Source organism: Peromyscus californicus, unplaced genomic scaffold, assembly GCF_007827085.1.
Source record: "Peromyscus californicus insignis strain IS unplaced genomic scaffold, ASM782708v3 Scaffold_22__1_contigs__length_63687245, whole genome shotgun sequence".
Taxonomy (NCBI): Eukaryota; Metazoa; Chordata; class Mammalia; order Rodentia; family Cricetidae; genus Peromyscus; species Peromyscus californicus.
Window position 1 is genome coordinate 46,531,817 of NW_026294525.1, and position 15,380 is coordinate 46,547,196.

The 15,380-nt window shown below is 43.3% G+C and overlaps 1 protein-coding gene across 1 annotated transcript in view; it reads right to left on the bottom strand.

Annotated features, from left to right (window-relative positions):
• The window catches only part of Dse (dermatan sulfate epimerase), a 58,965-nt gene that overhangs the window by 36,317 nt on the left and 7,268 nt on the right, over positions 1-15,380 (bottom strand).

The following is a 15,380-nucleotide window of genomic DNA, read 5'->3' on the forward strand; positions in this document are numbered from 1 at the left end:
TTCCTTTATAGTTCTTTTTTTCAGTGGTATATTGTGTATTGGCTAAAAGAACAACCTTCAAACAGAAGCACACACACTCACACACACGCACAATCATATGCACACACACACACACACCCTCAGCGTTGTCCATGTCCCACATCTGGGATAAAGCAGGCATAAAATCCCTCAGAGAAAAGTCAGGGAATTCCTAAAATTCTTATGAGGGGAAAGGTTATAGAAAGCAGACCAGGAAAAAACAGTTTTATGTAAATAATGAACAGTGGTTTTCAATTATTAAAGGGAAAAGCTGATGGTGAAACCAAGTGATTTTTCCAAGGAAAAATGGCCTCATCCCAGACAGATGAGAGAAAAATAAAAATCTGACACCAAATTCAATCCACATTCTCAACTTGCTCCATCTCCCAAGGAGCAGAGCGTGGCATCACTGTGGCTACTCTTACTCTGGTGATTTTTGTTCTTCAATGTCCTTTGATTATAAATACATATATGAGAAAACGTAATGGCGGTGGTTTGAGGACACATTTTAGGTTCAAGACCAGAATATCTGATGAATTAAAAAAAAATGTGAACACAGTCATACCAAATCAGATATATAAAAGAGAAATAACTCCCGGACTCTGCCAGTATTATGTCTAGCACCCAGCGCTTCAAGGCAGCTGGCTAGATCCTTCAAGGTCAGAGACTCAGCCAAAAGAAATAGTCTTCTGTGGTTACACAGAGGAGGGTGTGGTCTCTGGCGACCCAGAAGCGGCTGGTGTGAAAGAACGCTCAGTCCCCCGAGGGGATTACCTTTTGCTTCTCTCAAGAGAACACTACTGCTTGCCTTTCTCTGAAAAGCGTATATGGGTATGAACCTTCAAAGTCCAAGACATGACGCTGTCATCAGTGCAATTAGCACCACGGGGAAGCAGGCACCCCGGGTGAGGACAGGTTGGAAGTTCTTTTTTAATTGGCCCCACACGCCCACAATTCCAGTTCTCTCAAAGGCTCGGTTTTTCATGTCGTGGTTGGTACGGCAGGAATAGGGTGACTCAGGCTACTGGGGAGAGGTTAAGAAGACAATGTGGAGACCAGAATTTTTCCATCTCAAGCTTTTGTACCAACTTTCTCCCAAACGACAAAGCCTGGTAGGTTTTATTTGCTCTTTCCTCTCCCCTGCTGCATACCACATCCCACCTTCCTACCCAGCCAGCTCACTGAGATAGTAGAGGCTAATCTAGAGTCCTGAAAGGCTGTGGGGTGGACATGCCCAACCTGACCAAACTCATCCTGTGACCCCCGGCTACTTCTGCCATGATGCCTCCAGTTACTCGGGACTTACCTGCATACGCCTAAAGAACAAAAGAGTTTCCTGAAATAGAGAGGGCCCAATCAAGACTGCCATCTCTTTCTGCCAACTATCTTGGAAGGTTCCTCAGTTACTGCTTCGCATTCGTGAGCGGGCGTAAGAGCAGAAAGGCTGGGATTTGCCACACTTTAAAACCTGCTGGAGCCGGGCGGTGGTGGCGCACGCCTTTAATCCCAGCACTCGGGAGGCAGAGCCAGGCGGATCTCTGTGAGTTCGAGGCCAGCCTGGTCTACAAAGCGAGTTCCAGGAAAGGCGCAAAGCTACACAGAGAAACCCTGTCTCGAAAAACCAAAAAAAAAAAAAAAAAAAAAAAAAAACCTGCTGGAAAAATCACTCAGGCCAATGCAGAACCCACAAGACATTCTGCAGAAAATGCATGAAGAGAGATGGGCTGAGGAGCAAGGGCCTGGCATTTACCAGCCACAAATTACACGCTGCCTTCCTCATGTCTCAGTCAATGGGCCAGGTTCCCACCATCCTCCCAGCTGGCAAGACCTTCCTTTACCTACCCACGGTTACTCCTGGGCCTGGCACCAGTGAATACACTAGCCAGGTTCGGTTATCTATACATCAAGCCTTCCAGACGGCAGGAACGTCCTCTGCATACATAGAGCTCAGCACTGAATCTGGCGCCTGAATGTTCACAGATACCACCTCGGAACTAAATTCCAGCTCGAGCGTTGGTAAAGTCTCACCACTCAAATGAGCAAGAAGCAATTCTGTTCTTCCTTATATGACGTCACGGCAAGTTTAAGACTTTCCAGAAAAAAGAAAAATCTCTGCCAGGAAAGTAATAGAAAACACCCAGAAGGTCTAGAAACTTCAGTAACCTAAATGTGATGCTTTAAAATAAAATGAAACAGAAGTCTACCTCAAACTTGCTTTAACCTACAGAGACACCTGGTTCCCATTCATTAATTGTAAATGTCTAGCAAATTCTACCCGACAAAATTCCATTTCCAGCCTTTGGCTTTTTCCATCAGTACCCCACCCTAACCACCCTGTGTGAACACTTTAAAAGACAGGCACGTTTTTTTCAAGATAATATAAAGTAGGCCCAAAGCGGGCATGTTGTAGAGTAATTTCATGTACTTATCTCAGTATACATTAGGAAAAGCTGTAACTACCATAGCACATCTGGGATATATATTCAAGTCTCAGAGTTTAAAAAAGCAAGCAGAAAAACCAAGATGAACACAGCAAAGATGTCGACTGTGGTATCTGTAATTGTGGTACCTTCATGACCAGTTTGGGAGACACTGAGAATGCTCAGGGAGACAGACAATGGCTTGTGAAAGGCTAACGTGTTCAGAAACTTCACCGCTCCCTCCCCCGACCCCTCCCCCATCCTCCAATGCACAGAAACGAGTCTGGACTTGGAGACTTCTAGAGATGATCTCAAGAAATCCCTAGCCCAGCTCACTGTTGCGAAGACAGCAGAGCTCTGCCAGCTCACTGCAGTCTCTGCTCTAGTTCAAGGACACATGACTAGACACACTTAGCAACTCAGCCTGTTAATACAGTGCTTACCCAGAATTCCATCCTCAGGGTGTTTCTGAAGGATCCTAGGAGCCTCATTTCTCCTGATTTTCTTTCCTCTCCTCCATGGAATACAGTAACTAGCAGAATTCAGCTTTCTTTCTCATTCTCTTGTTCCCACAGAACACACACCACTAACACATTCCTATGCCTTTGCCCAATCAGTAGATACAGTGTAGTAATTTAAGAAGCACTGCTGCTACAAGAGACTTCAGATAGGACTGGGATGCCAGCCACCAGCTGCCGCCTAGTTCAGTATCATACCCAAGCCAAGCCAGTTATAATTATCTTAAGTAGATCTTCATAACGCCACACAGCCCCAAATTATTCTCCTTAATTCCACTTCCAATAATGCACCACAGCTGCTATGACTGCTAATCCAGAAACTGTGGTTCTGGGATCTAAATGCCTTTCACATATCGGATCTGTAACATTACAATAACAATGTGGCAAAGAAGCATTGTTTGCCCCGACACTAAATCTATTCCAGAAGCAGAATTAGAATTTAAATCCTAGACCAAGGTTGTTTTTCTTAAACCAAACAGATTTTTTTTTTAAAGCATTTTAAATTGGAAGTTTCACTTTTGCTAACTGTACATAAAGCACTGAAGGAATGTCTGGAAGAACTAAGAACCAAAGCAGTGTGGGACTGGGACCATGTATAGAATGAAGCACATGGCACCACAAAAGGCCTTCCAGCTCCTCATGCTTTGGAAAATGCGGAGTCTAGCAGACAGAACAGAAAAATGGCCCTGAAGAACGTAAGACATGGCCCAAATGAAGACGAATTAAAAACCCTCTTAGGTGTCAAATCTTAGGAGCACAACATAATGACTAACTGTGCAGCGTGCAGACTTGTCTAGACACCACTGCTGTCTGCTGGTTTTGATCAACTGACTTTCATTCTCAAAGTCTCCATTCGCTCCTTTACAGGATGGTACCTATTTCATGGGGTGATTAAATGTAAGTGATGTACTAAGCCTAGAACATAACCTGGACGGAGAGGCTCAATAAATATGTATTTTTAATAAAAGATGAAAAGTCTCACTCATTTAAGACGATACTAACCTATCAACAAGATATAGGAAAGAAACTACATCTTCATATTTCACAGGCAAAAAAAAACGAGAATCAAAGTTGCCAACTGGCCAGGGCAAGATCATCAGGCTGGTCAGCTACTTAACTAAAATGCAGCACAATGCTCCCGAGTCTTCTGTGCATCATTTATGGTAAGCACATCACTCACGGGGAAGGAAAACACTTTTGCCTCCAAAAGCAGAATAACAGGTAAATAGACTATAGCCCGAGTTAGCTTACTTTCCAGTGAATCTTGGTGTATATACGGTAAATGTATTTTACTGAATTCTTTCAGGAGAAAGGCTCCATGATGCAACTGTGCCTGGGACAGCAGTGGCTGGGAGGTAACTTTCCAGTAACACATTGATACTGTAGATGGGGTAAATGAGCGCTGGGTGACATGTACTGTCACTGCCACAGCCAATGACAGTCCTCCGCATAGGATCAAGTCCTGACTCAGTCAATACTGCATGCATCTCAGCTGGTAATTCCAGGAAATGAGATATTATCTAAATGTTTTATCAACCCCCACATACGTCTTTAAGTAAATGAATGTGCTGACCTTCTGGACTTTATCTAGCAGATTAGGAAATGCTTCTGGCTTCATAGAAAATGGACAAGAAGTAGAATGGTAAGATACTTGCCTAGCAAGTAGAATTTAACAGAACAAAAACAACAGGAAGGGCCTAGGGTCTAGGCCACCTTGACCAGTCAAGATCTCTATCTTTACTGCACTTGGAAGGAAGCCAGTGTCTGTCACAGATGCCTTCCTGGTCATCAAGAAAACATTTTAAAACTAAAATGAGCAACATGGACATTCCCCTCACAGCTCCCGCTACCCATACCCACCACTCCCTGGCCACGGCAGCTGCTCTGGCTTGCCCAAACAAATGGGTGGGTCCAAAAACTAGCTTATGATTGGAACACTTCAAGGCATCCCACGCTGCTCTGTCCATTTCTACAGGAGACAAAGATTAGCCAGACCACTGGTCTGAAGGTCTTGACTGTTACGTCCTCTTCCCTAGAAACTGAGCACTGAGGAGTTCAGTGCTGAGCCCCTGTCTTGATCACATTACCATCTACTCCAAGTTCCCTCCCTTGAGACATCTCCAATAAGCTTCTAGGCCAACCATGATGGACCAGACAGAGACCCCCTAGCACATGCCAAGCAGAGATGCACATTCTTCTGCCTCCCGTTTTGGGTGTGGATCCTTGGAGAAACTTCCTTCCATGTGCCTGGGATCAGGGGGGACATCTTGCTACCATCTCTTGTATACTTCTTTATGCTTATTTTAATTAAGGGAATGTACATACTTTCAAAGTTCTTACTACTTTTTTTAAAATTTCAGCCTTAATAAATGGATAATTAAAATAATTTCTGAAAAACAAATCCTCAGCATCAAATAAACCCTTAACTGTCTTGTAAATTTTTGTAGTGAAATAAATCTACTCTTCCTCTTAACTATGTCAAATCCTAAGCAAACATGGTTTGGGTACTATATAATCATTCCTGCAATTATACTCCCCAGTGTGTGAAGCCCCCAGAGTCAAACAGAAAAAGAAAAACCATGAGTTCTTAGTCAGGCTTGAAAGCTCCTTTCATGGAGCAGACTTACTGTTTCCTTATTTGAGGGTAAAGTGAAATATACCTCCCCTCAAAGCCATTTTCACACAAAAATCCACAATATGAAATGACAGCATATGGAACCCTCTAGAATTTGCACATGTTTCTAAAGGAGTAATTATAACCCTGGGCCCACACAGCAAAACCACACTGAAGGTAATAATGGTGTTCGACATCATCACGTAACAGAGATGCTTTAGTTTGGGTTTTAAGAGTAGCCTTTCACAATCAAAAACCATTCCTTATCCCTGACTCCTGGTAGGTTCTCAGGCAGGTATCATGGGTGTCCATAATAGAACTTGAAGTCTACACTCTATCCATTTTCTTATGTGAGACTATTCATTCTTCTAAATTATGTTTAAAGATGATTTTCTAATGTAAATCTGAAGCCTCTATCACCCATTTATTTACCAGAGACCAACTGAGTAGATGATTCAGTAGCTACCAAGCCATATGTAAGATTTAGTTGTAGAAGGCTGTCTGATACATGTGACTGTAAGGCTGAGAACCATTAAGACCCAGATCTGGGAGCTGGGAAGATGGTTCCGTGAGTAAAAGTACTTACTCTGCACAGATGAAGTAAGTTTGAGTCCCCATTACCCATGGTGTATGTGCCTGTAACCCCAGCACTAACAGGATGTAGACCCGGAGACTCCAGGGCTCACTAGCCAGACGGTCTAACCAAAATGGGGTGCTCCAGGTTCAGTGAGAGACTCTGCGTCAACATGTAAACAAGCAAACAAACAAATGAATAAATAAAATGGAGAGGGAGAAAAGCACCTAAGGGAGACTCTAGCTTCTACCTGTGCACACACAGATAAGCACACTCATATTTGTGCTCTCCCACATGTACATACACACCCATTAATTAACTAATATTACTAATTAAATAAAATTAAAGACAGCCTTTGAAAGAGTGCTTGCCACTTAAAATGTGAAAAGCAAGCAAAATCTTTTTATCATTTCTGTGGTGGCAAAGAGACCAAGGCTGAAGTGGGAGAATACAGTCAGCAATGATACTACTGCAGCACTGCATTTTACTTAGAAAATGGGTGAAATTGTAGGAATTATACTGTCCAAGGAACATGAGAAGTAAACTCTAGCTTATTTTGCAGTTTAACATGATCTTCTGACTGGTACATTTTATAGTTTTAACTGCCTTTCTTAGTAATGGTCTTGCAACAGAAGACCCAAAGGTATTTTCATAATTTTAGTTATATTACAGAGTAAATTGAAACTGTGTATAATTAAGGGTATGCTTATATCCTGATTTTTTTTGTTTTATTTGTATTTCAAGGCAGATTTTCTATGTCATTTTGTTGCCTGTCCTGGCTGGCCTCAAACTCACAGAGATCCGCCTAGCTCTGCCTCCTGAGTGCTGGGATTAAGGCGTGTGCCACCAAATCCCGGCTTGCTTATATCCTGAATTTTTAAAATGTCACAATTGATGGATATTATACATTTCAATGCACTGTTACTCAGAACTAAGAGATCAACTCCCTTTCCATGATGGGAATAAGGATGCTGTATAAGTCAGTTCATTCTGCTACATACCAAGCAACTCCTAAACCCAGACCTACATGCTAGGCATTGAGCACACAAGTGAACAAGAAAATATACCTATTGTGATAGTTAACCTCACTTGCCTAGATTTCGAATAACCATAGAAAAAGCACTCCTGGGTGCGTCTATAAGGTGTTTCAAAAAGGTTTAAATGAGGAGGTAAGAACCCAGCCTGAATGACCTCAGCATCTTTCATGGGTCCTAGACTGAGTAAAAAGGAGAAAAGAAGAGAGAGCGCTGAACACCACCAGTATCCATCTCTCTCTGCTTCCCAAATGTGCACACAGTGTGACGAGCTGGCTCACACTCCTACAACTGCAGCCAGAGCTGCACTCTGGCCACCGTGTCTCCCCCGCACGACGGGCTGACCTCATTTCCAGACCATGCACCAAAATATACCCTGCCTCCGTTAAGCAGCCTTGTCAGGCACTGAAAACTAATTAATACACCCTATCCCAAACAACTATAAAATAGAAAACAAAGAAATAGGCATCTGTGGGGTTTTGTAAACCTCAGTACTTACTTGCATTACTATCCGGCAAGCAAGATGAATAGCGTTCTCCTCAATCCAAAGCAACTTGTGTAGCCTATGGTTCCTAGCCACAGGAGAAAATTCACAATCTACTTTTTCAAAGTTCTGTCAATGACAACCAAAGGCTTTGCAGAAGAGTTCAAAGGGCCAACTCTGGATTTCTCAGCCATGGCTGCATCCATGCCAATCTTAGGGCATTGCGGACCAAAAATAAAGGTCAGAAAAAGACAGCAATAATGAAGCCAAGGGCTAAATTTTAATCTTACAGTTTCAAATAACAGTTTAACTAAACCATGCAATGCTCAAGGAAACTACAGGAGAAACGTCCTCTCTCCCACAGATTTACGAAGGCAGAGTAAAGGTTAAGAGAGCCCTCATGGGGGCCAACAGGGCTTGTTTTAGACAAACTCTCTAGACCTACTCCATTAAAAATGTGCTAAAAATGCTATCCTGACTCCTCAACTTGTTGATGTGAAATTCAATGGACTAGTACCTTTAAGTACAAAATGCTTGTCCTGTGGCATTTTAATATAAGCAAGTCCTATGTTAGAGTGGCTGAGGAGGGTCCAAGTTAGAGAGACTTCTGGGTTTGACTCCTGACATCACCTTAGCTCTGCTCCTGTTTAAAATAGTGGCATTTGCCCACAGGGTTTCCGTGAAGCTTTAATTGGCTAATGTACTTAAAGCATTAAGAGGAGGTGCAGGATTCAGCAAGTGCTCAGTGAGGGCTAACAGCAACCATTATCTTCTCGAGGAAAATACCAAAGTCAGCGCAACTGAAGGAAGTCCACTGTGACCCCACGAGGAAATGAGCATTCGCAGAACTCAGAGAACTGTACTCCCAAAATAGGTACAGTGCATTGTTTATTTTAAAAAACCTTCAGTTTCTTCGAGGCCCTGACAACCAAATATTTTGACAGATATAAAGCATTGGATTCCAAGACAGTGCTTCCTGTTCAACTGCACGTTGACAGCTTTGGGGCTCCATATTCCAAAAACTAAATATATCTAGGGGAAAAAGAAGTTTTCAAATCTAATGCTAGTTCATCAAACATAACTTATAGAAAAAGATCACTGAAATGTATGTGCCTATATAGAACAAGACCTTACGTGAGGAAACAGCAGTCCCAGTCAGCTGTAGAGACAGGAGTACCTCTGTCTCAAAGAGAGGGTGTGTGTGTGTGTGTGTGTGTGTGTGTGTGTGTGTGTGTGTGTGTGTGTGAAATTTTAGTTTTTTTAAGAGACATGATATTTAATGAAAATACATTTTCCACTTCCTGTCAATGAGAGCACACCTTAGCTAAAACTAAATTCATCCTCCATTCAAAACAAACTCATTTACCACACTTTCTCACTCTAGTTATTTGAAATCCCCCTCAACTTGTTCCTTTCTTGGGTCTTCTACACCCAGTTTCACACTCACCAATGTTCCACTTTGTCAACACAGATTCCTACTGGTTCCTGCTGGAGACTCCATTCTAGGACTAACCACCAACTTCCAGACTAGAGTCCCGTCTTCTGGCCTCTTCCCTGAATCCAGCCAAAGCCACACACATTTGCAGGTCAGTTTTCTCTTCTTCTAGACTAGAATTTGCAAAATTCTATGGATGATTCATAGTCTACTGCAGATTTTTCAGGGGAAATGTTCTGAAACACATCTAACCTCTCTTGTATAATCTCTGGTTAACTCATAAATTTTGCTACATATGTCTTGCAGTGACATAAAACTGGAGAATGTATGTCGGTATCTCTTCTAGGATTGGATTCTGCCAGTTTATCCTCTAGCAAAAGGCCTAGGAGACTGGATTAACTCTCCAGGCCTGAGTTGCTCAAACCTCGCACCATCAGGAGGGAAGCCACATTTCAGGCTTGCCCTGGGAGCAGCCCATGGGAGACAGCTCTGTGATCCTGGATTAGTTTCCCTGATAATCAGGCTCATTTTTTTTATAGGGTTAGTGGTCTAATAATACTAGTTTAATCAGTTATCTGAGCTGCAAAGGTGGGTGGGGTGGGGGTGGAGTTCGAGTAGCTGGCGTCAGCATACAGGTGTTGCATGCTTGGATGGCTTGACTCCAGTAAGAACCCTAGGCAACAAGGCTCAGGTGCCAGCAACACTGCACATTGTCCCACAGTGGAGAGGACACCTGGAAGCTTGTCCCTGGTTTCTCTGGGAATTTGCTTCGTATGCCTTTCCCTCTGCCCCATTACCTCTACCTATTGGTTATGTTCAACAAAGCTATTAATTATAATAAATTCATCGTCCATCTTAAGAATCACTGAACTGAATGGCGCCATAGGGATTTCCAAATCACATCCTGGTCTTTTTTACCCCTTTGGTGGACTCACTTACATTCACACTAGAATTATGAGCATCTTGCCTCAATACTTTGTCGTTGGAAAATTTAAAGTTTATTTATTGGTATTTATTTGTTTATTGGGGGAGCACACACATACCACAATGTAGGTGTGGAAGTCAGAGGATACCCTGGGGGAGTCAGTTCTCTCCTTCCAGCATGTGGGTCCCAGATGGTTTGGAAGGTTTGGAAGCGAGCACCTTTGTCCTCTCAGCCATCTCAAGCAAGCCTCTGGTTTTTGTTTTTTTTCTTTTTTATTCCTGGTCCTCAAATAGTTATCAATAATAAATTTGCCTTTTCTACTGCCTTTTTACATTCATAAATATCTTTACATGTACTTATTCTTTATTTTCAGGTTTTTCTCCCAGATTATCATTCTCTGACCTCAAAATTCCCTGGGCACTTTGCAAACATGCTCCTATGAATCATAATCAAACTCAAAATACCACAGACTCAGTTTGTAAAACAATGGTACATCCCTGTAATTAAACTAAAGATACAGAACTGCCTGCTCACCCACCCCCATCTCCTATTCCAACCAATCCTGCTGGGAATCAGGTCAAACTTCCTTTCTCCCAGTTCATACCTTTCTTTTTGTAACTAAACTGTCAGCAAATGTTGGCTCTTTCTACCCACTTTGAACACTGCTTAATAGCCCGGCCCATACCATGCTTTACCTACAACAGCTTTAAAAACAGTCACCCAGGCTTTAATTCTTTTCTCCCATGGTTGTTCTCAACATCGATGCTGGAGTGATCCTGGCCAATCACAATTCAGATCAAGCCCTGCACTACTGGAAACCCTCCCAGGGCATCTTCACATGTTATTAGAATATCATGGGAGGGGGGGATATGTCAGAGACAACAAGGAGACCAGCATGGCTGGAATTGGGGGAGAGAGTGTTTAACATTTAGGAGGCACTCAGCAAGGATTTACTGAATGGACGAATTTAATTGATGTGTCAAGATGTAAGCCTTTAAATACTCAGAGATAACTATTTATATAACTCTACAGCTACCTAAATAGAACTCTAGAGGAAGAAGCAATAAAAATCTTTCTTCAACTATCAAAACAAACCATTTGGGGGTAAAATGTACCACAATGCTGGAATCTCCAGGCTACTCGGCATACTACATCACCAGACTTTACTAGAGCTGCATTCATGCCGTGTCTTACCAAGAGCCCCACTAAGTCAGGTCCCACGCTGCCTTGTGACTGACTAGCTTTACCATAAGTCTCTCCACGCCGCCACCACCAAGTCTGGCGTGCTCACGATCACAGAGCACTTCCAGAATGCCCCTGTTTCCCCACATCCTACAGAGGGTTTCACGAGTCTCCTTGGGTCTATTTTAAAAAGCACTAGAACACTTGGCCTATTACATCGCTCTAATGCAGCCCCTTGCCTCTCAATGGGCTCTTTGCTGGACGATTTTTGGCATAATTGCTTTTCTTTACACCATTCTATTTTGAAATTTAAAGTCAGTCTCTCTAACCCTATTTCCAGTGATAATTACCATTTTTTAACTGTTTGGTACAGAGGCTTTATTAGAATTACTATTTTTAAGGTTTAAATTAAGGAAGCTTTCTCATCTAGAAAGTTCATACTCCCTACCATGTCTTCCGTCTTGCCGTTAGATTGTGCAAAGAAAGCTATTGTGATATTTATAGCTAAGTTACTATCGGGAAACACGTTTTGAGGCAACAAAGGGATGTAGAAGAAGGGATGAATGAATAACCTAGATGTACAGGATAAAAACGTGCTCCCACAGACATATTCCAACTTAGTTCCGTGTCTGTAAGGCAGGGATAAACACGTGCATGCCACAGGGCTGTAAGAAAGATGTGTGATAATATGAGCAAGGTTCCCAGAGCGATGACTGCATATAGCAGGTAGTTACCAAAAAGTTCTGACCTGAAGAAGGAAGTAGAGAGAGGGCCAAGGGGAAGAAGGGAAGAGGAGGAGAAACTGTCCAACTCAGTGCTGGAACAGCCACATGCTGAACATTTGTGTCTGTGGCTGTGCACAAGGTCAGGAATGTTGGACGTGGGGCCTTGTGTCCCCATCTCGCTGAGCCGGCTGTCCTTAGTGATGTTGTTAGCATCCTGTTCTGACAATGTCAGCACCATTATGTGTCCCTCCTGACCCTAATCTCTTCCGTAAACTTTTCTACCCAAACTTCCACGCTCTCCTTACCACTGAGATCCCATTGCTACTCACAGCTAGCTTCCCCCAGCTACTTCTTTTGATCAAACCTGATGAGATTCTCTTGGCCTGTGTTGGAGAAGATTCCTTTTCAAATTTTCTTCTCATGTCTTGTCTCCAGTGTAGATGGAGGTTAGATAACTAACTGCCTCCGTTCAATGAGGAGAGGGAAGTGGACAAATGACCATTAGGCTCCTTTCAAATGGACACTTTTTTCAGGTACCTGACTCCTCCAGTGACACCCATTCCCTATCCTGTTCACGTAGGAAATATAAATGTCACATTCTCCCAATCCACAAGCAAGCTGGAACCAGCCACTTCCATCCACGAGGGCACTTTGGTTTTCTAAGTGACTCTGGGAACGTCCCTTGCACTTTCATCATTTGAAATTGCCACCTGTCTACGTAGTCTCAATAATCTTCACTAGTCACTTGTATTGTTTGAGGGATATTTCCAGCTCCCTCAATGGTTCAAGGAGCCACAATCCTTAAGCATAAGCTCAGAGGCAATTTCTCGTTCTGAACAGCTGCAGACCCACCTGCTCATTCATCTCCAACGGGCCCCTTAGTAAACTCTTACCACCGACACATTTTACCCCTTTCCAAAAGCATTCATCTCTCCCTTTGTCGCCTATAAAGTGGACAGTGAGGTATCAGAGTATCCAGTGCATGTGTAATGGCTATAAATTGATCTCGCTACCTGTGCGGGCTAGTTCTATATCAACTTGACACAGCTAGTTATTTTTTTAGAAAAGGAACCTCAATTAAGAAAATGTTCTACCAGGTTGACCTGTAGGCAAGCATGTAGTCCATTGTCTTGATTGATGATTGATGGGGGAGGGCCCAGTTCACTGTGGGCAATGCCACCCTTGGGTTGGTAGTCCTGGGTGCTATAAGAAAGCAGGCTGAGCAAGCCATGAGGAGCAAGCCAGTAAGCAGCACCCTTCCATGGCCTCTGCATCAGCTCCTGCCTCCTGGTCCCTGCCCTGACTTCCCTGGATGATAGACTACGAGCTGCAAGAGAAAATAAACCCTTTCCTCCCCAAGGTGCTTTTCGGCCGTGGTATTTTTGTCACAGCAGTAGAAGCCCTAGCTAAGACACTATCGTTATCTCCAACCTCAAATAAAAAGAAGTCACAGAGCGTGCCACACTGAAAAGAAGAAAGACACAAGATCCTTGCAGGAAATGGGACGCACCCCTCTACCCCAAGGCCCTTCGTGGCATGGCTGTCTATGGCTGTGTGGAGAATAGTGCAGGTCCAGGCAAGCAGGAGACAGACACTGGCACTCTGTGGGGGTGAGGAAGGACGGACACACTGAGGAAGTGCTATCTGACTGGGCCTTAAAAGGGGGGTAGGTAAGAATGCATGCAGATTTAACCGTCTCCGCTATACATTTATGACTAATTATATGCATATTGAGTATATTGACATCTGTAATTATCTCTCCTCCTCATATTGTACCTTGGTCCCCTGTGGATTCCCAAGGAATGTGAGGTACCGGCCTTCCAAAAGTACGTGTGGCAGGGCTGGGAAAATGGTTCAACGGTCTTGCTGCACAAGTTGGAGGTCCTGAGTCTGTAGCACCTAAAAAGCCAGGCATGTAGCAGACATCTACATCCCCAGGGCTCCCATGGCAAGATGGGAGTTGGAGCCAGGAGAATTCCAGGCAGATGCAGTAGCAAACAGCAAAGAGGAGACGTGGTTTCAAACAAAGTGGGACCACACCTGAAGCTGTATACATTCCAACCTCCATATGCACACATGTACACACATACACATATCACACACACATACACATAACACACATACACATAACACACACACACACACACACACACACACACACACACACATACAACATATGCATGGAAACAGTGGAAAGCACATGAAGGGAAGGGAGACATACAGGGAGATAATCAGCTGCAACTCAGCCACTCCATTTCCGCTCCGTCCTCTTCCTGTACCTTTGCTCCTCAGCCTACCCGCCTGCAATGGTGTCCTACCCCCTCCCTTTATTGCGTAAAACCCTTCCGGGCCCAAGTCCTCATCCCTTCACAGCTGTTTTCCCTCTGTCCTGTCATCTTCTCCGTCTCTCCCTTCCTGGGGTCCTGGGGTTCAGCTCAGTGTTTAGTTGATCTCATTAAGCTTCAGAGTCAGTCTCTGCTGAGCAGATTTGAAATTCCCCAAGGCCAAAAGCCGCATCATATCTATTTTGTATGCCTCCCTTGTTCCTGCCACCCAGACATGCCCTCCAACACAAAAGTACCTGGCAAACACTTGCTTAAGGACTGAGTCCCTCCGATCTGATTCTCCGAGTTCAAAAGTGCACTGGGCAAAGTTAGACACCAAAGTGTTCTTTTCCCAAATAACACAGATCCGTCTCTTCTAAAACATGCAGTGGCTTTACCAATTACAGAAAATTTAAAAAAAAAATGTAGGCACACACAGAAGGATTACTTTATAACCTCTTTCCAACACTGCTGGCCCAGCGGCACTGTAGGCGACAGACGAGGAGCTTGTCACTCCAGGGCAATTCAGTATCGTAAATACTTACCGGCATACACACTTTTCCCAACGAAGAGATATTGGAAGAGGTCCAATGATCTCAAACTTCCAAAATGAAATTTAACATGTTGAAAGGAAACTGTACTTTTAAAACTCCCAGAACAGACACTCAGCTACTTTTCATTACATCTGTATAATAGTTCTATGCAAGTCACATTAAATCCACAAATTTCCATGATGAAAAGCTTTAGGATCTAAATATAACAAATGGATCAGAATGTGGCCCTAATAATATTAATTTCCCAGGGTCAGGGAGGCAGATCTTGGCCTTTCAAACTAGCGTATAAGAAAGAATAATTGGATGGTTGAGTAAAATCAACAGTTCAGTCCTTAGATGGTCTGGATTCTCTTGGGAACACACTTTAAATTCTGGAAGGCATCAGGTAAGCAGAGAAAGACAAAAAGAGATAAAGCTAGAGAAGCCAAAAGAAGACACTCTGAAGTAAGATAACTGAGGGTCTTTGGTGATTCCACCAATCAATATCCCTGGAGAAGGGAAATGTAGAAGCAGAGGTTCTAACAATGTGTGAGCACTTAACAGCAGCTATCTAAGACACAGACCTTCTCTACC